The 24,132-nt window shown below is 36.4% G+C and overlaps 1 long non-coding RNA gene and 1 other non-coding gene across 2 annotated transcripts; both read right to left on the bottom strand.

Annotated features, from left to right (window-relative positions):
• Nucleotides 1–9,717: 9,717 nt before the first annotated feature.
• On the bottom strand, nt 9,718–9,819 carry LOC145637638 (small nucleolar RNA R71). Its single transcript, XR_014114398.1, has one exon. It is a non-coding gene; the product is annotated as a small nucleolar RNA R71 (small nucleolar RNA).
• A 9,092-nt stretch (nt 9,820–18,911) lies between these two features.
• LOC145634586 (uncharacterized) lies at nt 18,912–20,408 on the bottom strand. The gene is made up of 3 exons (XR_014113437.1): nt 20,233–20,408; nt 19,512–19,757; nt 18,912–19,260 (listed from the first exon to the last, which is right to left on the bottom strand). It is a non-coding gene; the product is annotated as an uncharacterized LOC145634586 (long non-coding RNA).
• Between the last annotated feature and the right edge of the window lie 3,724 nt (nt 20,409–24,132).

Genomic DNA, 24,132 nt, shown 5'->3' with positions numbered 1-24,132 from the left:
GGGTGAAGTACGAATCTAGTTGTCGAGCAATAGGATATGGCTTCCTTCCTTTCTCTTTCTCTTCTCTTGGGGAGTTAGAAAAAGAGGCTGTTGCATTGCTGAAGCGGATCCAGAAGTTTTCGAAGACTCAGGACATTGGGGCGCGTGCTGCAGATCATATCTTTACTAGGATCGACTTTTCAATAGCTAGAGGAGTGGGGGCCCAGATTGTATCTCGGCTTCCCACTAATTTTCTATAGGTTGTATAACTTTGTATGTTTTTGAGGTTAATAATAATAATAATAATAATAGTAATAGTAATAGTAATAGTAATAGTAATAGTAATAGTAATAGTAATAGTAATAGTAATAGTAATAGTAATAGTAATAGTAATAGTAATAGTAATAGTAATAGTAATAGTAATAGTAATAGTAATAATAATAATAATAATAATAATAATAGTAATAGTAATAATAATAATAATAATAATAATAATAATAATAATAATAATAATAATAATAATAATAATAATAATAATATATAACAAGCTCTGCTCTACTCGGCTTGGCTCTGCTCTGCGCCTCTGCTATCCTGAAATCTACTCTGCTGAAATTTAATCTACTCTGCTCTGCTGACCCTGCTCTGCTCTACCCATAAGTTCAAAAGAACAGGGCCTTAGCATATTTTGCTAATCCGTATAGCATTTCCTATTTGTTTTAGTTTGCCCTATTTGCCTTAATGGTAAACAGTGTTGACTAATTTCTAGTGGAGTCAAATTATATGAGCATTAGATTCCCGCGAATGTCTTCATCTAGATTAGGAATGTTAGTCCTTGTCTTTATTTATGAGTACTCATGACAATGGTTAGTATTTATGGTTTTTCATTAATAAAGAAATAGTATTGAAGTTTTTCGCTGCAAAGTATTGGTTTTATTTAATAAGTTTGATTAGCCTTGCGTGATCACTCAGCGGTAATACGCCTAAGTCTATCTCTAAGCTATAATTATATGTATTTTAATTTACTCGTAATTCTGTACGGGGAGATTTGGGGGTGTTACAATTAGGGTTAATTATGGCCCGAAACCACCCTAAATAGTAGATACATTCCCTTACCTCCGAAATCACCCACATTTCTTTTTCCCACCCACAAAACCACCCAAATTTTTTTTTTCTTATCCTCAAAATCAATCATACGAATATGGTCATGTAGATTTGAAGTGGTTTCAGGGATTGGACGAAGGAGATGAGTGATTTCGGGAGTGGAGGGAAAGATCTAAGGTGGTTTCGATGCATAATTAATCAAATTCCACACATCTTGTTGTCATCAGAGGTATATGATTAATTTTTATAACAACTTAGAGGTATATAATGAATTTGAAAACAATTCATGGGTATATGGTGAAAAACAAAAAACTCTTGGGTATATGATGAAAAATTCTTATATATTTTGAAAGACTTATTCCAAAATCTAACTTAGAAGTTCTAAATTTTAAAACGTGTGTTATAAGATTTTTAGTTATATTTTCTAGATTTGAAAGCATATGTTCCAATTTTTGCCATGTTTTAAAGTTTTACTCATAATTAGTACTTTCAAATTGGTTTGACAGTTCGGTTTCAGTTCGGTTTGAAATCTGGTCGGTTTGAAATCGGTTCAAGTGTCTTACGGGTCAATTTCAGTTCGATTTAATTAATTATCGGTTTAATTTGGTTCCGGTTTATTCTTGAGCGTATTTAATTCAGTTCAGGTTGTAAACGGTTCGGGTAATAAACGGTTCGGTGCAGACGAGTTGCGATTTTATAACGGTTCGATGTAAACGATTTTTATACCGGTGCAAACAGTTTTGAGTTAGAAACGGTTCAGTTTTTTTCGGTACAGTTTTATTTTAGTTCGGTTTGTTAACGGGTTTGGCTCTTATACGGTTTAACGTTATTCGGATCAGTTCCGTTTCGCGTTTACTAAATTATATGGTTCGGAACGGTTTTTTATTTCAAAAAGTCGGATTTTTATTGGGTCATTTGGATTCGAAATGTTAAACGATTTTGGTTTTAAATTTGATAGTACTTGCTAACCGTTTGCTGATTAACAAGTTTTATATTAAGCCGAGACTTCATCACTTTATATTTAGGCATCATACTATATACAAATTCTCATCGATTTTATAAGTACACATTATGTTATTTTCAAGTTTAGTCATACTGATCTTACTAGTTTATTACAAAGTAGATTATAAAAGTTTAGTGTATCAATGTATTATTATTGTTTTACTATCAGGTAATTAGCTGCTTCTTATTTAATCATCAAATTGATATGTCATAATTATAATTTGATGAGTTGTTATGACGTCGAAATTACAATTTGATTTATAGGCGGTTCGGTTTGTAAGTGGTTTGATTTATAAATGGTTCGGTGCAAACGGGTTGCAGTTTGTTAGCGGTTTGGTGTAAATGATTTTTACCTCGGCTCAAACGGTTTCGGGTTGGAAACAGTTTTGGGTTAGAAATGGTTTGGTTCTTTTTCGGTTCGATTTGATTTCAATTCGGTTTAGAACTGGTTCGGTTTGTTAACGGGTTCTTTTCTTATACAGTTTGACATTATTCGGATCGGTTCGGTCTCGGGTTTACTTAAATACGGCTCGGATCGGTTTTCGGTTAAAAAAATCGTATTGAAATCGGTCGGTTCTCATTTGGGCTGGTTGGTTTCGAGCAGTTAAACGATTTCGGTTTGAATTTGATAGCACTACTCATAATAATTTCGTTCAAAAAATGATTGAATTTAAACCCCCCTCAGGCCAAATGACATATGAACCTACCCTTATTCTTCATAACAATAATTAGTACTTCGCATTAGTTATTTAACAAAAATATCGATCAATTTTGCTACTAATTGAATACATAATACATGAAATTGATGTAAATTATCCCCAATTTCGTAAATTGATCACTAATTTAATAACAAACCCCCCCTCCCAATTTCAATTTGAAACCCTAAATGATGAACACCGTATTATAATTAGCTCCAAATTTGTATTTGTATGATTTGGATTTACAATTAAGAAATCGAAAGAATTAGGATGGAAAATGAAAAAAACAAAAAAAAATCATCATTAGTGAGCCCCATTTTGGACGAAATTCATAATTAGGTAAAATTGTCAATTCCGGTAAACGGGTCGGGTTGGATTTGGGTCGGGTAAGTGTGGGTCAGGTCAACTCAAGTTAGGTCAATTCGGTTTAATGTCATAACCTATGTAGGTCAGGTTCGGTTTGGGTCATGCTTGAGTCGAGTCATACATCTTATCGGGTTTGGGTCGGGCTTAAGTCAGGTTACATTCGGGTCGGGTGAATAGTAGGTCGGGTTTAATTCGGGTTTTCTAATATGTCTATTTTATATATTGATTTACCCCCGTCCCTTGGTCATAATTAGGAGTATTTTTGGCTCTTCAAAGACACATTTAATACTAATATGTGTTTTCTAGTGTTTTCGTAGTTTTGGTATTGTTTTATAGAGAATTGCAGGTTTTGATCATTTTCCCGAATTTATTTGGAGCCACTACGAGCATTAGAGAATCACGGCCGTCTTTCGTAGCCCAAGGCCGGTTAGAATCATCATACATGTTCAAATTTAAAATACTTCATGTCTGTGTGATCAATTTTTTTTAAGGGAAATTATACCCAAGTTTGATTGTAATAATTAGTTTAACTTTAAAATTTTGAATATCCACCTTGAATCTAATTTTCATTCATCATAGAGACAATAATTATCAATTTATAACATGGTAGATTAAGAATCACAAATGCAAAATAGATAGAAATGAACAATTGTATAATATTCACATATTTATAAATAAAAACTCAGATTTACCTCAAGATTCACCATCGTGACGAAGATGGTGACGATGGAGAATGATATAATGGTGACAAATTGGAGAATATTCTAAGTAGAAGGACAAACAAGTGTAAAAATTAAAGAAATTTAACTAAGAATTGAAGGAAAGGAAAAAAAGAGAAGAGAGAAAATTTTGAATGAAAAAGAAAATAGAGGAGAGAGAAAGTTAATAGCAGTAGAGGAGAGAGAGAGTTAAGATTTTTTTTTATGCAAAGCTGGGGGCAGGAAATTAGATTAAAGTAGAGTCAAGAAGATACAAGAGTTAAGGAGGTTTATCCTCAAATAATACATTACGAACATAGTCTGGGGGTTCTGCTAAGATTACAATCAAAATGCCCCTATTTGGGGACTTTCTACAGAATTTCGCTAACTGGTCAGCTAGTATATTAGAGCTCTTGCCTTCATGGTACAGCTCTGGTGATCGTAGCCTCTAAAGTCGGTCCCTGCAAGATTTTAGAATGTTCAAATTAGCATCCTTTGCCACCATTGCACCATGATTAGCTCCACCGCCTGTTTTGAGTCTGAAGCAATTTCCAACCTATTCCATCCTTTCTCAATTGCAATTTTTAACCCAACTGAGATAGCTAGCAATTCTCCCATGATGACATATTTAACACTACATTTTTGTTGAAAACCCAGCACCCACAAACCTGAAAAATTACGAAAAACACCTGCTACACCACCCCATTCACTTTCAGATGTAAAGGAGACATCACAATTAAACTTAACGTTTGGTTGTAAGGGGGATAGCCAGCAAGGACCAGAAGGAGAGGGAGTGAAGATACCCAAGGATATCCTTAAAGAAGTGTGGAATTCCCAAGCTAAAGCTTGCGCCTCTCTAAGGGACTGTTCTCGGGATTGATTGAATTGGTTAAAGATGCAATCATTGCAGTTGAGCCAGAGTTTCTAAAGAATGAAGGAGAAATAAGTTTTCCAAGGGAGGAGATCAGCAGAGGTAGGGGCTGTGTGTAAGGTTAGAGAAAATCCTTTCCATCAGGGGAAGGGAAAAGAAGGATGGTGGCATATGGAGCAACTCCCAAACTCCTTTAGCTTGGTCACAGTCCCTAAGAATATGGAGTGAGTTCTTAGGCACAATGTGGCAGTAAACACAAGCATCTGATGAGGTAATTTCTCTTTTTAAAATATTTACCTTTTGAGGTAATCCTCCCAAAAAAAACAAATCCAAATGAAAAATATGATTTTAGGGGCTGATTTCAGGCCCCAAATCCAATCCAATTTTCTATTTTTCCCATTATCATTTTGAAAAAGATGCAATGCTTTTTTAAAATCAAACTTACCTTTAGAAGTGAGAGTTGAAAAATTAAAGTCAAGACATTCTTGGTTATAGTCAGGGATAGGAACACTCCTGCAGATATTGACAATATCCTCAGGGAAAACAAAAGACAACTTAGAGAAATCCCACCATTGACCATTAGAGATGCACTCCTCAAGCATAATGTCCTCTTCCTCTCTTTGCAGAGGACCTTGAATAAGGCTTCTAAGAGCACCCGACCCCACCCAATTGTCATACCAAGCAAAGATATCCACCCCATCGCCCACACCTTATTGAATGCAAGACTTAAAAATATCCCAAACCTTCCCCGTACTTTTCCAAAGATGAGACCCAGAAGAAAAGGCACGAAATAGGTTGTTTGGTTTAGAATATTTGTCTTTGAGAATCTGCACAACAAGGTTTCCTACCTGATTCAACATCCTCCACCAAAGTTTCAACAAATAGGCTTTGTTCAAAGCTTTGAAACACCTAATACCCAGCCCCCCACTCTCTCTAAGTCTAGCAATGTTGTTCCATCCTACCAAATGAAGCCCTTTAGAATTCTCACCCTTCCCCATAAGAACTTAGCCAAGGAACTATTAAGGTGGTTCAACACAGACATGTGAAGAAGCATGCACTGCAAATAATAGTTAGGAAGGGTATTCAAAGTAGCAGAAACTAGACACAACCTACCAGCCTTAGACAACATGGAAGATTTCCAGAGATCAAGTTTTTTATAAGGATTTTCTCATAAATAAACTTAACTCTATTCTTGGAAGGTCTACAGCTAGAGATGGGGAAGCTAAGATAGGGACTTAGATCATCAGTCTCCCTAAAACTTATAGCATCACAAAAGAGATTTCTATCATTTTGAGAAGTATTTCTAGAAAACAAGACTTTACTCTTCTGAACACTAATAGTCTGACCAGAGAACGCACAAAAAGTATCAAGGGTGTCCTTAAGTGAAAGAATGTTCTCAAGAGAGGTCTCCCCAAAAATAAGGATATCATCTGCAAAAAGGAGATGGGAGATGGGGACTTGCTTTCTACCCATACAAAAAAGAGACCAAGTTTTCCTGTCAACCTCCTTATGAATCAACTGAGAAAGGATTTTCATACAAATGATGAGCAAGTAGGGATAAAGGGGGTCACCTTAGCGAATACCCCTAGAAGAATTAAAGTCCTCGGTAGGAATCCCATTCACAAGGACAGAAGAAGTGACTGAAGAAACACAAGACATGATGAGCTCAATTGATGAAGGGTCTAGACCAAAGAAGACTAAGGCATTTCTCAAGAAAACCCACTCAGCCTTATCATAAGCTTTCTCCAAGTCTAATTTGAGAATGAACCAACCCTTTTCCCCTTTCTTTTTTTCATGGAATGCAAAATTTCATTCACAACAATTACATTAGTCTCAGTTCCTCTCCCCGGGAGAAAGCTATTTTGGTTAGGGGAAATTCTAGAAGGAATGAAGCCACGAAGTCTATTGGCAATGATCTTAGTCACTATCTTATACACTATGTTGCAGAGACTAATTGGTCTAAACTGGGTGATAGAAGAAGGGTTAGAGACCTTGGAGATAATGGCTATCGAGGTTCTATTAATGCTCGCAGGGATAGCTTTATACTCAAACATTTTCCTAATAAAGGAAGTAAGGTCCAAACTGATAGTATCCCATAACTTCTTATAGAAGGGTGGTAGCCATCTGGCCCCGGGACCTTAAAAGAACCCATCTTAGAAATGACTCCCCAAATCTTATCACTACAAGAAAAAGCCATTTAGCGACGGCAAAAGTAGTTGCTAATCCGTTGCTAAAATGGATCTGTGACGGATTTGCGACTACTTTGGTCAGTCACTAAAGACCTCGTCGCAAATCCATTTTTGCAACTAATTTTGAGTAAGTCGCAATTTTAGCGACGGATTAGCGACGCCTTTGCAACTTCTATTTAGTAACTAACTTGATGATTTTTGCAACAAAATTTTGTCTGTCACAAAATATTAGCAACGGATTAGCTACTACTTTGACTAAATATTTAAGTTTATAGAGACCAATATTTTGCGACTGATTAGCAACTACAAAGACCAAATTTTTGCGACTATGGAGACCAATTTTTTCGCGATAGATTAGCGACTACTAAGTCCAATTTATTACATCTAACCAATCAGTCGCTAAAACATAATTTCGGTTGCTAGATTTTGCAACTAACTATTAATATTTTATGACTAATTTAGGGATGATGATGTGTCCATTTTATATAGTAATTTACCCCCGTCCCTTGGTCATAATTAGTAGTGTTTTTGGCTCTTTCGAGCCACTTTTATTACTAATTTGTGTTTTCTAGTGTTTTCGTAGTTTTAGTTGTATTTTACAGGAAATTGCACTTTTGGAGCATTTTTCCGGGTTTTATGGATCAACTACGGAAGCTAGAAGGACACGGCCACTTTTGAAGCCCAGGATCGGTGAGAGCCAATGATTAAGGGCTCGGTATGAGATACCGAGGTTATTGGATCGTTTAATCAAGACCCGATGAGGAAACTTAGATTGGGCCGAGGAATTTAGCCCAATCGAAATCCAAGCCTCGAAGAAGAAGACCGGGCCCGATCGGGCAAGCATATGCCCGATCGGGCGGCTGCGCGCATAGAGACCCTCAAGGAAGAAGCGCGCCCGATCGGGTGAGCATAAGCTCGATCGGGCGTGGCACACCAGCAGCGGGCAAGGAAAAAAGGCGCGCCCGATTGAGCGCGTGTTTCTGGAAGGCTTTGTTAGACGAGCACTTAGTTTCTAATTAGGAGTGGTTTTAGTTGGAATGTTTATGTACAAATTATGTACGTAATTTTGGATTACCTTCTTCTTGAGATTTTCTCTCTCTACTTAGAATATTTCTCTCTCTTAATTTCTCTCTCAACCTTTGTTCTTAATTACTTTCATTAATCCAGATTTCTTTTGGTAACAATTTCTTCTCTTTTAATTTCAGCTATTTCATTTACTTCTTTGATTATGTTTTGTTTTATTTATTTGATTAGTTTAGTTATCATTATGTCTGAGTAGTTTTATTCTAGGGTTTATGGGGATCCTTAAATAATATGAAGGGATAATTTATTGTTGTTAATTATCAATGCTAGATTAATTTCCTATTGATTGATTTAATGCTCTGTGACTAGATTAGGCCTGATCTTTTATGCATGAGTTTGACAATATTGATTCGAGATTCGACATATGAGAATTGATGTTTAGGTCTAGTTTCAATATGCAGATTAATTTATAAATGGTTAAGTCGAGATTCGAGAGATGAGATTTAATACCGGTAGATTAATTTTGTGATTATAATACGTAGCGAAAGCCCTTTATGATCTGGTTAATTGATGCATTGATGATTGACTATTATTGATTTTTGATATTGCATGATAATTTCTTATTGAATTATTTTAACGCTTTACAATTATGGCTTGTAAAAGTATAGCAATATTGAATTGATGAATCGAGCAGATGTTAATTTGATATTAAAGGCTATTTTCAATAGGAACTTAGATCTAGTAAATTGCGAGAGCCTGTTAGATCTATGTTGATTAATAAATTGCGAGAGCCTGTTAATCATGTCATTTATGCAATGTCAATGATTGATTATTATGTTTTACCCTGGAGTTTTATTTATTGGTGAACCTATGCCCTAGATCCTTTTATATATTATTTTCCCCTTATTCTTGATCTCCGTAGTTTAGTTTATTACTCAAATATAAATATTGGTTACTTCATAATCTAGATTATAATAGTTAGTTAGGAATAGAAAGATCCGTTTCTCTGTGTATTCGACCCTACTTCCCTATCTACTTTAGTTTGAGGACTTAGGTAATTACTTTTGATTAGGGGATACGACTCTACCCTGTCAAAATTTGGCGTCGTTGCCGGGGAAACGGTTTTATTTTTATTTCTGATTATTTTTGTAGTCTAGGTTATTTTCTTTTTGTCTCAGAGAACATTAGTTCTCTGAGGCAAATCTCATATTTGCTTCTAGTTTTTTGTTTATGCCCAGGTGTTCCAGATCAGGGTACATCCCATTCGATCCTAAGATCGAACGTTCCTTCCATAGACAGAAAAATCTCTACAAGCAAATCCTGGCGGATTCTGGTGATAATAATAATTATCATCGAGACCCTCCAACTGGTTCTAGCGATTTAGAGGTATCATCAGATCCGGAATCAGAGATGACGGCTCCAAAGAAGCTTAGTGATTACTCACAACCAAAGCTTACAGATTTTCCACATCTCACCCCCACTCCGGCTCTTGATGGGGTTCAATTTGAAATTAAACCTCAATTTATAACGATGATAAAGAGGAAGCAATTCAGTGGAGCTAAGGGTGAAGACCCGAATCTTCACATTGCCGACTATTGTCAATATTGTAATACCATCAGGCAAGCCGGGGTCACTCAAGACCAAATCAGGGAGATTCTTTTTCCCTTTTCTTTAACTGGAAAAGCTAAATTGTGGTTTAATGGCTAAATAGAACTGCACTTGGTATAACTGACTGGGAAACTCTTGTTTTGAATTTTTATAACAAGTATTATCCTGCAGAGAGAACAACCGTACTAAGGAGTGCGATTCAGAACTTTGCCCAAGAAGTCGATGAATTATGAGGCTTGGGAGAGGTTCAAGGACTTACAAAGAGAATGCCCTCACCATAATTTAGCACAATGGCAGTTAATCCAAGCCTTTTATAATGGCATTGGAAATTCTTCTAGAATAATTTTAGATTCTGCATCTAGTGGGAGATTTATGAACCTTAATGTTGATGATGCAGGTCAGGTTATTGAAGATATGGCGATACATAATTCCTAATATGGGAATCCTAGAGGATTTGCTAACAAAGGGAAACATAGTGTTGACTCTGTATCCTTTTTACAAGCTCAACTGACCTCTATATGCCAAAAATTAGATAATCTTAGCACTGCCAATGTAGCTAATGTTTCTGCAATTTATAATAATTCTAATGAGGCTTTCTGTGAAAATTGTGGTATTATAGGTCATTGGGAACAAGATTGCAGGAGTTCCGTGGAGCAAGTTAATGGCTTTCAAGCTTATAGGCAGAATAACCCATACTCCAACACCTAAAATCCTAGATATCGGAATCATCCGTACCTTTCCTACCGGAGTACTAATGTTCAAAATCCACCACCACAAGAACCACAGGCGCCACAGCAACAGCAGCAGAAATATTATCATCCCAATGCTGGCAAGAAGAACCAACCACAACAAACCTCCTCATCTTCTGACCCTTCTCTGGTGGAAATTAGAGCAATGTTGGTTAATATGAAAAAGCACATGGAGAGTAAAGATGCGACAATTGATTAAATTCTAGCACATAATAAAATTGTAGATAATCAAATTGCGCAACTTTCCGCTACTCTACAAGCCCGCCAACAGGGAGCTCTGCCGGCACAGCCGACCAGGCCTACAGATCAAGCATATGCAATTACTCTAAGGAGTGGTTCAAACTATGAAGGGCCCCCTATGCCCAGAGTTGACGAACCTATTTTATTAAATAATGCTAATCTTGATTCCGTTAAACCAAACAATGTAGTTAATAGCCCTGCAGGGCTAAAGCATAGTACTAACTGTAGGGAATAGTTTCAAGCCTTTAAAATCCCACTAGCTTGAACCAAACTGTGATCATACACTAAAGTACGGTGGCGTCCAAAAGGGAAGAAGATAGAGCAAAAGAGTCGCCAACAAGTTTTTAAGGAACTTGTAAACCGTTCATAGGATGAAGGTTACACCCCTTAACGATCCAAGAGATCGTCAACTCCATAAGGTCATGAACCAAATAAGGGTTCGGGGATGATGGTACAAATCCAACCTAAAAGAGATTGAACCTGCCCTAATAATAGGCCTCTACTTTATTCTACTCGTATTCATGTGCGCTTTCTGACTAACATACAATCAATAGGATTAACCCTAAACCTGTTTAATCTATGTTGGTTGAATTTAATGCACAAATAAACTATTATTGGCGATCACTTGAATTATAATCACAATTAACCTAACAAGATTATTAATTATCTTATTAAGCGTGATTACAAGTACCAATTCCCTTTAAACATGCAATAAAAGGTGATCAAGCAATAACAATAAATATCAAGCAACATAATAATAAATAACATCATTAATAATAATAATATCAATCATAATCATAATCATGTTAAAGAATAGCAAGATCCTAGGCATGATACTAACAAGATTAATAACGAACCCTAGCATGTCACTAACAATAAAAATCAAATCTTTAGCCCTAACATGATACTAACATGAATAAATATTAGGAAGAGAATAAAAGGCATCATAGAAATCATATTTAATATTAAAGTTACCCTAGACATGATACTAGGAATCAAAATAACAATCTAAGCATGATTTCTACATCATAATATCAATAAATCAATTAAAGGTACTTACTTGGATGCCTCGTATCTCTTTCTAATAACAAAATACACGCGTTAGTAACTTCAAGGAAAATAATAAAACAAAACAATTAAATTAAATAATTGAAATAGAGACTTGGGACCAAACCCTCAGAAATTAAAACCTTTCACGTCTAGGGCGAAGGCAACTTCGAATATGGCTAGGTGTTTCAAGATCTAATGAATGCGGAATTTTGTATTAAAAAGCAAAGAAAGAAAAGAATGAAAAATATGAGTGAATGAGATGAATGAAGAAGAGAATTGATGAATGAATATTGATAATTGGTGAATCTTGGTGAATGATGGGAAGAATATTGATAATCGGTGATTGTTGATGAATGAAACCGGAGTTTTTGATACGATATTTATAGAAAAAATCATCCAAAAAAGATAATTTATCAAAACAGAGTCTGAAGACCACAAAACCACCTTGACGCCAGACCTAGCTCATTGGCGCCAGGACCAGTGGCTAGCACCAGGCGCCAATGCTGGCGTCTGGCGCCAATCCCAATTCCAAGCGCCAAGGCCTGGGGCTGGACGCCAAACCGGCTTTTAACGCGTTTTCGAAAATCTGATAATTTTACCGTACTGGAAGATAAAATAATATAATTTCAATCGAAAATGCTATTTGATCTAATTAAAACTCTGAAGAGTCCTAATTGAATTAAGAATGATAAGACCTTCTAGAATGTTCTAGAAGACTAAAACCATTCCTAATTGCATTAGGAATGATAAATTATATTAGGCCCTCCCCTAGATCATAGGGCCGTACTTAAAACTCAAACCAGGCCCAGTTTAGTAAATTGGCCATAAATTCCTCAATATTCATCGGAATTGGGCTTATAATATATCGTTGGAAAGGTCTTTGCAAACCCCATCCAACTACACCACTATTGGACCCATATTATGGACCAACCAAACTGGATTTGCTTTTTTCTTAAAAATAAAGTTTTCAAAAACAGAGAGAAGAGAAAAAAAATAAAAGAAATAAAACTTTCCGCAACACTAAACCTTTCCACACTTTCGTTTCATTCGATTATGATTCGACGTGAAAGGTACTCATCACCGGGTTTGGTTTTGGGGAGACACAAATGGGTGTCTACACTAACACATCTAATTTTACATTGCAGGGTACGACTCCAGAGAAGGTGGCTACTCCAGATAAGAGAAATAATGCTTCAAAGCCAATTATCAAACTTCCATTCCCCAATCGTCACTTGAAGACAAACTTGGATAAGCAGTTTGGTAAGTTCTTGGAGATGGTGAAAGATTTGAAGGTAACAGTTCCCTTCACTGAATTAATCACACAAATTCCTTCGTATGCAAAATTTATGAAAGAAATATTGACAAGGAAAAGGTCTATTAGTGAGGTAGAGACAGTAGCTTTCACTGCAGAGTGTAGTGTCGTACATCAAAATAAGTCTCCACCTAAATTAAAAGATCCGGGTAGTTTTTCTATCCCTTGTCATATAGGCAATCTAATGATTGATAATGCATTGTGTGATTTGGGTGCTAGTGTTAGCGTCATGTCATTATCTGTGTGTTCCAACTTGAATATGGGTAAATTAAAAGCTACCAATATAACTCTACAAATGGCCGACCGTTCTTTCAAATACTCTTTAGGTGTTTTAGAGGATGTCCCCGTTAGAGTAGGTAAATTTTATATACCTGTTGATTTTGTTGATCTTGATATGGCTGAGGATATGCAAACCCCAATTATTTTGGGTAGACCGTTCCTTAACACTGCAAGAGCAATCATAGATGTGAGAAGTGGTAAGTTAACACTATCAGTAGGGGATGATAAGGTTATTTTTAATCTTAATAATGCCCCTAAAAGCTCCATGACTGAGGAGGAATGTTTCAGTGTTAATGTGGTTGAGAATTATTCTAACAAGCCCCAAGCTCTTGAAAAAGATCTCTTGGAGGCGGTATCTTGTGTTGCATCCCTTTCAGATGAGATAGACAAATGGCATAAGGAAGTCGATGCAATAGAAAGAGCGTTGTACACTGTTGGTCTTGGTTTCGAGGATGAAAAGGTGGAACCGATCAAGCAAGTTGTGCGACCAGAGCCTACGGTAAGTGTTCCGCCAGATCGAGTTGCAAGTGTTGAATGCAATGACAATTTGAAGCAACCCTCGATCAAAGAAGGATCTTTAGTGCGTAGCATTGAAGATCTCCCAGTCCAAGTCAAGGAGGATCCACCAGATAAGGTGAATTGGCGTCCCACAGGGCATGTCAAGAAGCCGTGTTGCAGCCGAAACACCGCTAGACCGGGTGAGAAACCACCTGATCAAGCGTTTGGCCAAGGGTCCTAGTTATTATACTGTGGTAAGAGGGTCGTGCGGGACCTAGATAAACCAGCGCTTTGCGGGAGGCAACCCGTATTTCTTGCTTTCTAGACTAGTTTTCCTTTTTCTTTATTTTTATTTTTATTTTAGAGAGGCGAGGAGAGTGAAATTTTATCTTTTATAAGTGTTTTTTGTACAGGTATAGATTTGAGAGGTAAGGAGACTTAGAAAAATTTGAAGAAGAAAAGAAATCGAAGAAGAAGCTAAGAGAATCTGACTGGGCACGGGCCCGATCAGGCGGACCTTGCCCGATCGGGCGCGCAAGCGAGGAAAATTTCAGCTCTTAATTCGCCCGATCGGGCGCGCAACTGGAGTTGGAATTGGAGCTTTATTCGCCCGATCAGGCGAAGCTTTCCCGATTGGGCGCATTTTTGTGGAAAACCGAGTGAAGGAAAAGATATGTCGGGCAAAGCTCGCCCGACCGGGCGAGTAAAAAGGCGAAATCTTACTTCGTATTCGCGCCCGATCAAGCGAAGCTCGCCCGATCGGGCGCGCAAACAGACATCTGGAATTCAGTATTTTCGCCCGATCGGGCGCGCCTATTTTTGGTCGTCCCTTTTATTCCTTTCCCTTCTTTCTTTCCTCACTTTCTTCTTCTTCCATCTTCTTCATTACCACTTTATCTCTCTAAAACCTCCATTTTCACACCTTCAAACTCCCTTATTTTCAAGATCTCCTCCAATTCTTCCATCAAAACTCAAATATTTTTACATATTCTTAATCCTTTCATCTTTCTCTATAATCAACACCAAATTTCTACCACTTTCTCTCAATTTTTCTCAAAACCCTAAGAGAGAGAAAGCTTCAATTCCTACCATTTCTAATAAAAAAATGGCTCTCAAAAGATCTGGGACCATAAGGGGGGAAATCTCAAGGCAACAAGCGCCTAGGATTGACCCGGAGTTGCAAGTTCCGGGATGGGAGAGGGTGGTCATCACCACCCAAGAGCAAAGACAAAGGATGATCAATCTCACGTCAAGGCAGGTAATCCCTACACGCTTTGTTCATCACCCCACCCTTGCTAGATTAGGAATTGATAAACCAGTAGAAAAATTGTTTAAAGGAATTGGCATGAGTGGTTTGTTTAACTTGCATTATGATACTAATGATTAAGCACCTTGGATGGGCGGGTAGGACACATAGAGAGGAACCTCGGGAGGGGTCTATACCCCATGTACGATGATTACGCACGCCGAGGGGCTATTCCCCCCGAGGCATTAGTTTCCGATTGGTTCCAATACCCCCAAGGAGGGTATTCTCACCCCGGTGCATATGGTACTTATGTGGACTACTCTTCGGTCCATGGTTATGGGGGTGACGCTCCTTTTGGGGGTATGGGGGGAATGTGAACCCTAACTACTTTGCAGGTAGTTCGGGTTACGGTGGTGCTGGACCGAGCCAGGGTGGTGCCGGCTCAGGCTATGGAGGGGGTTATGAGAGGATGGATGACGATGAGGAGTAGCTTCTCCCAGCTACCCTCCCAAGTCAATGAGGGCATTGCTTGATTTGGCTTGGGGGGAGATTTCTTGTATATATGGTAACTTTGTTTCTCTCTTCTCTATTTATTGCTTTCCTAGTGTAGTTTTTATTGCTTTCTTATATGTGAAAAATACAAAAAAATTGAAAAATAAAAAAATCCAAAAATACGTTCCAATGAATTGTAAATCATGCTTCCCTGTGTCCCTTACTTGATAAAATTTGTTTTGATTCTTGGTTATTGATAATGAGCATTGTGGATTTGTTGGTCATGATTTGAAGTTTAATTGTTTGGATTCCTAAACATGCGTCAATATTGCCAACTATTTGTGAATATAGTGCTTGACTAGTTGATTTGGTTAGGAATGTGTGATAGTTCCATAGTTCCTAGTATGTCAATGAATTTGAGTATTGGTTTGCAACTATGAGTAGTGTTTCGTGACTTATTATTATGCACATGAGGAGGACGAAGGCGTTCATTCTTTTAGGTAGCCTTCAGAGTATTTAGATACATTTGTTCCCTTCTTGCTACCCATGTTGTTGCTTGTGCCCTTTTATTGTTTATTTAGCCACATTACAAGCCTATATGAGCCCGATTGGATACTAGTCCCAAGCTTGGCTTGGGGGAGCTATTAGTTGGTGAGGTGAGGGAGTTGTGGTGTGCACATTATTTGCACAATAAGGGAATAAAAGGAGAGTGATTGTTCTTTGATTTTATGATTGGAAAATATTGATATATTGTGTTACAAAGTTGAAATTTCCAATATGAGTTAAAAAGAAAAAAAAAAGAGCAAAAGAAAAAAAAAAGTTGTTTCATATGTTCAAATGTTCTATTTGAAGGTTGTTCAAAGAAAAAGAAAAAAAAATCAAGTTTGAAAAGAAAGAAAAAAAAAAAAAAAGAGTGAGTTCAAAGTTTGTATTTCACTCAAGTTCTACATTATCATATTTTTGTGAGTGAAAAATGAAAGTGTTGGGATTGTTTATATTGTTTGGAGTTGTATTTGGTGGATTCTTGTTGGAGTTAGTTATGTTGATGGAGATGTATGATCATCATTTATTTTGATCATGGGTTTATTAGGATTTAGTTCCCTTAATGCATAGCTTTTCTCTCACATTTCCCCAAATTTATCCTACCCTTTACCCTAGCCTTACATTACAAGCTTTAAAGACCTTCCGACCTTGTGCATATAGTTGTGTAAATGTGAAAGTGTTGTTTATCAATGCAAGTTATGATTTGACATATTTCGAGTCGACTAGTAGGTTGAGCGTTCATTGTTTTAAACACACGAGAGTGTGAGATGGGTGGGCATTGTTCACAAGTAAAGGGGTTGGTTGGAGAGCGATCGAGTACATCTTTTACTCGCCACATAAATGAGAGTTGAGTGTGTGAGCACTAGTCTTGAATTCTATATGCTCATGTGGTTTGCTTTACTTGACAATTGTTGGGGATGAATGATGATTAGATGTATGAGATTGATTGACATTGAATCATGTTCATTAGATTTGCTTTGAATAGTTTGTGCTCGATTTGATTATTGGGGTGAGGCATGTTTTATATGTTCATTGATGAGCTCTTTGCTTAGGGACAAGCAAAGGTTTGGCTTGGGGGAGTTTGATGTGTCCATTTTATATAGTAATTTACCCCCGTCCCTTAGTCATAATTAGTAGTTTTTTTGGCTCTTTCGAGCCACTTTTATTACTAATTTGTGTTTTCTAGTGTTTACGTAGTTTTAGTTGTATTTTACAGGAAATTGCACTTTTGGAGCATTTTCCCGGGTTTTATGGATCAACTACGGAAGCTAGAAGGACACGGCCACTTTTGAAGCCCAGGATCGGTGAGAGCCGATGATTAAGGGCTCGATATGAGATACCGAGGTTATTGGATCGTTTAATCAAGACCCGATGAGAAAACTTAGATTGGGCCAAGGAGTTTAGCCCAATCAAAATCCAATCCTCGAAGAAGAAGACCGGGCCCGATCGGGCAAGCACACGCTCGATCGGGCGGCTGCATAGAGACCCTCAAGGAAGAAGCGCGCCCGATCGGGTGAGCATAAGCTCGATCGGGCGCGGCACACCAGCAGCGGGCAAGGCAAAAAGGCGCGCCCGATCGGGCAGCCTCTAGCCTGATCGGGCGCGTGAATCTGGAAGGCTTTGTTAGCCGAGCACTTAGTTTCTAATTAGGAGTGGTTTTAGTTGGAATGTTCAAGTATAAATTATGTACGTAATTTTGGATTACCTTCTTCTTGAGATTTTCTCTCTCTACTTAGAATATTTCTCTCTCTTAATTTCTCTCTTAACCTTTGTTCTTAATTACTTTCATTAATCCAGATTTCTTTTGGTAACAATTTCTTCTCTTTTAATTTAAGCTATTTCATTTACTTCTTTGATTATGTTTTGTTTTATTTATTTGATTAGTTTAGTTATGATTATATCTGAGTAGTTTAATTCTAGGGTTTATGGGGATGCTTAAATAATATGAAGGGGTAATTTATTGTTGTTAATTATCAATGCTAGATTAATTTCCTATTGATTGATTTAATGCTCTGTGACTAGATTAGGCCTGATCTTTTATGCATGAGTTTGACAATATTGATTCGAGATTCGACATATGAGAATTGATGTTTAGGTCTAGTTTCAATATGCAGATTAATTTATAAATGGTTAAGTCGAGATTCGAGAGATGAGATTTAATACCGGTAGATTAATTTTGTGATTGTAATACGTAGCGAAAGCCCTTTATGATCTGGTTAATTGATGCTTTGATGATTGACTATTATTGATTTTTGATATTGCATGATAATTTCTTATTGAATTGTTTTAATGCTTTACAATTATGGCTTGTAAAAGTATAGCAATATTGAATTGATGAATCGAGCAGATGTTAATTTGATATTAAAGGCTATTTTCAATAGGAACTTAAATCTAGTAAATTGCGAGAGCCTGTTAGATCTATGTTGATTAATAAATTGCGAGAGCCTTTTAATCATGTTATTTATGCAATGTCAATGATTGATTATTATGTTTTACCCTGGAGTTTTATTTATTGGTGAACCTATGCCCTAGATCCTTTTATATATTATTTTCCCCTTATTCTTGATCTCCGTAGTTTAGTTTATTACTCAAATATAAATATTGGTTACTTCATAATCTAGATTATAATAGTTAGTTAGGAATAGAAAGATCCGTTTCTCTGTGGATTCGACCCTACTTCCCTATCTACTTTAGTTAGAGGACTTAGGTAATTACTTTTGATTAGGGGATACGACTCTACCCTGTCAGATGAACAATAGCAGTTGCAAAAACATTTGGTACCCACGCATATCAATATAACATCACGAATAGTTAATGATATATATTCTATATATACATAAATGTTACAAAATATATATATATATATACATATTTATATTTATAATACAATATACACTATATTATAATTCACAAGTATAAAAATTAACAAATTTATAATGTACTGCAAAATGAGGCAGTAGATAATCTTCATCAATATGCTTCAATGGCTAGTGCATTAGCAGCAGCAGTGTAGCGACAGTAGGACAACAACAATTTGGCAGCAGCAGCAGCAATAGCAGCAAGTAGCAACAACAATAGCAATGATTGTGGGAGCAGCAAACCAACAACAAAACCTCAAATAGTGCGAACAGAATTTAGTTTGTCACCACCAACATGTAGATTGGGGGAGGAGGTTGCAAAACTATGCATTGACTGGATTAGGGAGTGGTCCGCTGTCAATTAGTTTCTCACAATATCTAGGTTTATTAGTTACTTTGCTAGAAATTTTATCTCAAAGGATAATTTACCTCAAGTAGTTGGCTCCATTGCTTAGTAGCTGTAAGAAACACAAGATTAATCAAAGCGAGTGATATGATAAAACAAAGTGATAAGTGGACTTCATAGAGTTTAATATTGTTGTTTTAGTTAGATTTAGTTGTTTTAGTTCTACAAATTTAGCAAAATCAGACTATCAGAGAGTTTAATCTCATTCAGCTTATAGTATTCTAATAACCAAATAAAGAAGAAGTTTTCTCAATCAATCATAACCAAGAAACCAAAGTGAAAATGACAAAAATTACGAATTACCTAAAACAGGCACGAAAATTATAAGATTTCAAAGAGAGAGACAGAGGTACAGACTCCGGCGATATTTCTCTAACTTTAGCACCCTCGCCTCCTCTCCTAGCGGAGTTGACAACGGCCAAGCTTTCTTTGGCGAAGGAAATGCAATAGGACAAGGTTTCCATCAGAACAGAGCTCCTCAATGAAGATCATAGTCCAGTTTTCGCAAGACGAAACACAAAACTCCTCCATAAATAGACTAATACATGTCTTTAGATCATAATAATCAATATTTAATCATAAAATCATTTCAATCACAAGATCTCATAGCGAACCCTTTAATGAAAGAAAAGCAAACCAAAACAATATTTCTAAAATATTTTGCAAAGTATTTCTCGTTCTTCATCTGATTAGGGTTCTAAATTGAACTTAGGAAAGATTAATTTAACTAAAATCATTTTGATTAATACTAAAATAAATGTAAATTCGACAAAATTAAGTGTAATTTGATTGAACTTCCTGCAATTCAACTGAATTATTTGCGTTTAAACGAATCGATCGAATTATATCCCTAAAACTAGAACTTTGAATTTTTATTTTTTTTTCAATCACCTAAAATTGGAATCTTAATTTACTTTAATTGATGAAAACTACAAATTTACTTTATCATTCAAAAGATCCATGCACTTATATTGACAAATTATCGGAATCCAATTACTCCATGACAAGAAAAATTCGAACCTACCTGGATAGTGCATTGGTGGCGCAGCAGAGTGGTGCGGTGCTGCAGACGTTCCTCATTGCAGGCGGCAGTGGAGTGATGGTCGGTGGAGCGGTGGTCGTTGGTGCGGTGGCTCGGCGAAGCAATAAGCGGTAAATTGATTAAGCCTGCAAACGGAGGTTTTACTTCTTGAAGCAGTAAACAATACTCCGTATATTTTTCCTTTATTTAAGAATAATAAACAAAGGTACTCCCGTGAAAGTGAAGTGAAGGTGAGCGCGCGTTTAAATGCCTTTGATTAATTTGAGTAAACCTAAATATCCCTAGGAGAGCCGATACGGAGTACTAAAGATTTGCAACTAAATATTCCAATCTCTTTTTGTCGCAAAAAGTATTTTTTTCCAACTGAATATTAGGGTAGTAGCAAATCTCAGTCGCAAATTACCAACAGAATAGCTACTACTAAATAATTCGTCACAAAATTTGCAACTACCAGTGTTTTGCAGTCACAAAATTATTTTTTGCAACTGAATATTAGATTAGTTACAATTATCAGTCACAAATTAGAGACGGAACAGCAACTATTGAAAAATCAGTTGCAAAATTTGCGACTGCCTGTTTTTTTCAGTCGCAAAATAATTTTTCTTGTAGTGTATGAAGATCAGGGAGATGGGTAATCGAGATTAAGGAACTAGGCTCAGGGAAAGGGAGGGGGAATACATCCACCTCAGGGGGCTAAAAAAGGAAGAAGAGGACAAATCTGAGAAATAGCTTTTAATATGGCTTCTAAGAAGGGTGGGTTCAGAGATTTGATCACCCACTTTTGAGCATAAAGAGATAATCATATTTCTGTTTCTCTTGATGAGGACTAATTTATGAAAATAAGAAGTATTTCTATCCCTTTCCACAATCCAATTATCTCTAGACTTCATCATCCAAAACAACTCTTCTTGTTGAAGAATCTCTAAGAGTTTCTCTTGTAGATTCTTCTCCAAATCAAAAAGGTAGTTAGAAAAACCATTTGACCCTTGGGATTTTTAATACCCTCCAATCTCGCTATGAGGCGAGCCTTTTTCTTAAAAAGATTACCAAACACATTTTTATTCCAGCAAACACAAACAAGGGACATATCATTCAATTTGTCAAAAAAAATTGTTGCTTTTACACAACTCAAAAGGAACAAGGGAGATGAATGATGACTCCAAACACCACATTGGTTCAAAGCGGAAAGGTTTTGGGGATTGGTAACCAATACTTTCAGAGAAGCATAGAAGAATGGGGCAATGATCAGAGGTAAGACGGGGAAGAATTTTTAAGTGACCAGAAGGGAAAAGAGAAATCCACTCCACATTTGTCCAAGCTCTGTCATATCTCTCAAAAATAGGGCTAACCTTTCGTTTATTTGTCCAAGTAAATTTCTGACCACTAAAACCCAAATCAAGCATATTATAAGAGCACATACAACTAAGGAGGGCATTAGCTTTATGTAATTTAATCGGTCTACCACCAAATTTTTCATGAGGAAAGCACACTTCATTGAAATCACCCAAAATTACCCACAGCAAATCCGTAAAAGAATTAAGCAATTCAAATTCAAACCAAAGTAATCTTCGCACACGAAATTTAGGGTTGGCATAAATACTAGAAAGAAAAAAAAAATTTGGGGGGGAGAATATACCTGAAGAATTCCATGAATACCCTAATTTGTCATTCTGGTTGGTTCAAACGAAATATATCTTGACCTCCACAGAACGGCAATCCCTCCAGAAAACCCAGTCGGTTCCACCATCAGCCATTCATCATAACTGAGCTTCCGCACAATTTTCTCCGTGTCAGTCCTACTCACACGAATTTATGAGATGACGATCATATGGGGTTGATGCTGCTGAATCAAAAGGCGAATATTTCTTGATAATGAGATCCTTGTTATCCATCTCGCATTCCAGTAAAGAATTGACATATCACGAATTGTAGGGGGCGAGGAAAGGGATCTACTTCCCCGCTTGGTAGATCTCACAAGTACTCTCGATCTTGCTCCGTAGTCGGATCGAATAAAATGTAGTGCCTCGGCTCCAGGGATAGACTTATTGACCTTTCGAGTTCGTGCACTCCTACGAACTCCCAACCTACCGTCAATTGAATTTGACGTTCTCTTCTTCTGGTATGCACCAATTTAAAATTTTGAATGTAAAAGAAAACAGAAGGGGGGGGGGGGGGGGGGGGAGAGAGAGTTAAGATAAAAGGAAGGGGAAAAAACATATGCTCATTTTTTAAGTGCTATATGCTCATATATATAGCTGTTGCAGCTAGTGTGTATCTATGAATCTGCGGTAATTGACTACCTAGAATCACAGCCTCACCTAGATAATTTGGTTTATAGGCCCACATTATACATGTCCAAATCTTATGATAAACTCTTGGGCTCAACTACCCATTGATTTGGTAGATTTTGGTAGGGGTGAACATGGGACAGGTACCTGTACCATTAGTACAAACGGTTCAAGTACCCAATAACCAAAACCCCTAAAAGTGATATCCATAACCCGAATCGATAAGTTCGGGTACCCGGATTTCGGGTATCTGGATTTTCGGATCGGTTATCGAGTACCCTATAAGATATCCATAATGATAATTATACTTAGGGCCTGTTCACATTTACTTAATTTCAGTTCAATTCAGCTCCAATCAGTTCAGTTCAGTTCAACTCCTAATTTCCCTCTCTCATAAAATATTCATTTTAGCTCAGTTTAGTTCAGTTCAACTCCTAATTTCCCTCTCTCATAAAATATTCATTTCATCTCAGTTCAACTCTAATCAGTTCAGTTCAGTTCAGCTTAGTTCAGTAAATGTGAACAAGCCCTTAATTATGTAGTTATTATGATATAATGTACCACTAATTAACAACAATATCATATGATTTTGACCAAATTATTAATAATATTACTAATCATTGATATTATAAAGTAATTATGAAGTAAAGTAAGAGTTTTGAATTTAAAAAAATAGATTTAAATAGGGAGAAAAGCAAAAAAATGCTTATCGGGTCGGGTAACCGTTAATTTTAAAATGATATATAATTATCATACCTGATAACAAATTATCGGAATGGGTACCCAAACCGTTATGATTATCGGATCGCGTACCTTTTTTTCGGAACGGTTACAAAATGGTTTTTCGAGTTTTCGATTTTTCAAGTAGTTGCTCAGCCCTAGATTTTGGATGAGAAAAGCCCAAGTTAGCGGCCCATGGTGGGATAATATACGAGAGCCAAGCGTACTGCGTACATCATGCCAAGGCCCAAAAGAAGATGGTGTGCGTGGCATTTCATTGAATATTAAGCTTTTCAATGATCACATACCTCTTCTCGAGAAGATACTTAAATTATCTAATTTATAATTAGAGGGTTTGAAACATGTCAGTGTTTTATTATCTAAAAGGTTATTTTTACTATTTTTATTTTGACAAATTTGTTAAATAAAAAAAAAAAAAAAAAAACCTTCTCATCGGGCTGAAATAATCCTTCCACGTGCAAAAATAGAGGATGATGACATCATCACTGCCCACGTGGTATGCTCTTAATAAACATTTTCCCGTCTAAATGCAATGATGATGTCATTTTTTTTCTTTTTTTTTTTTTTTTTTTTTTGTGTGTAGAGTTATCCTATTTAACAATTTTGAAATTTAAATATTAAAAGCTTTTATCTTACAACTAAAACCTATCAATTTATTGTAGGAAATTGAAACAATTTTTAATAACACACTAATAAACGATCTCCTATATTGAACTATAAATTAGACGACGTCGAACATATACTATATCATAGTTTTGATGAAAATAAAAGATTTTAAATTACAAATTGTACGTAATTCTTATTTATATTCATGTATAATAGCGATTTATTATTAAAATATACAAATTAAAAA

The sequence above is a fragment of the Chenopodium album genome, chromosome 6 (assembly GCF_948465745.1).
Source record: "Chenopodium album chromosome 6, dcCheAlbu1.1, whole genome shotgun sequence".
Lineage (NCBI taxonomy): Eukaryota > Viridiplantae > Streptophyta > Magnoliopsida > Caryophyllales > Amaranthaceae > Chenopodium > Chenopodium album.
This window is presented reverse-complemented; position numbering and strand designations above follow the sequence as displayed.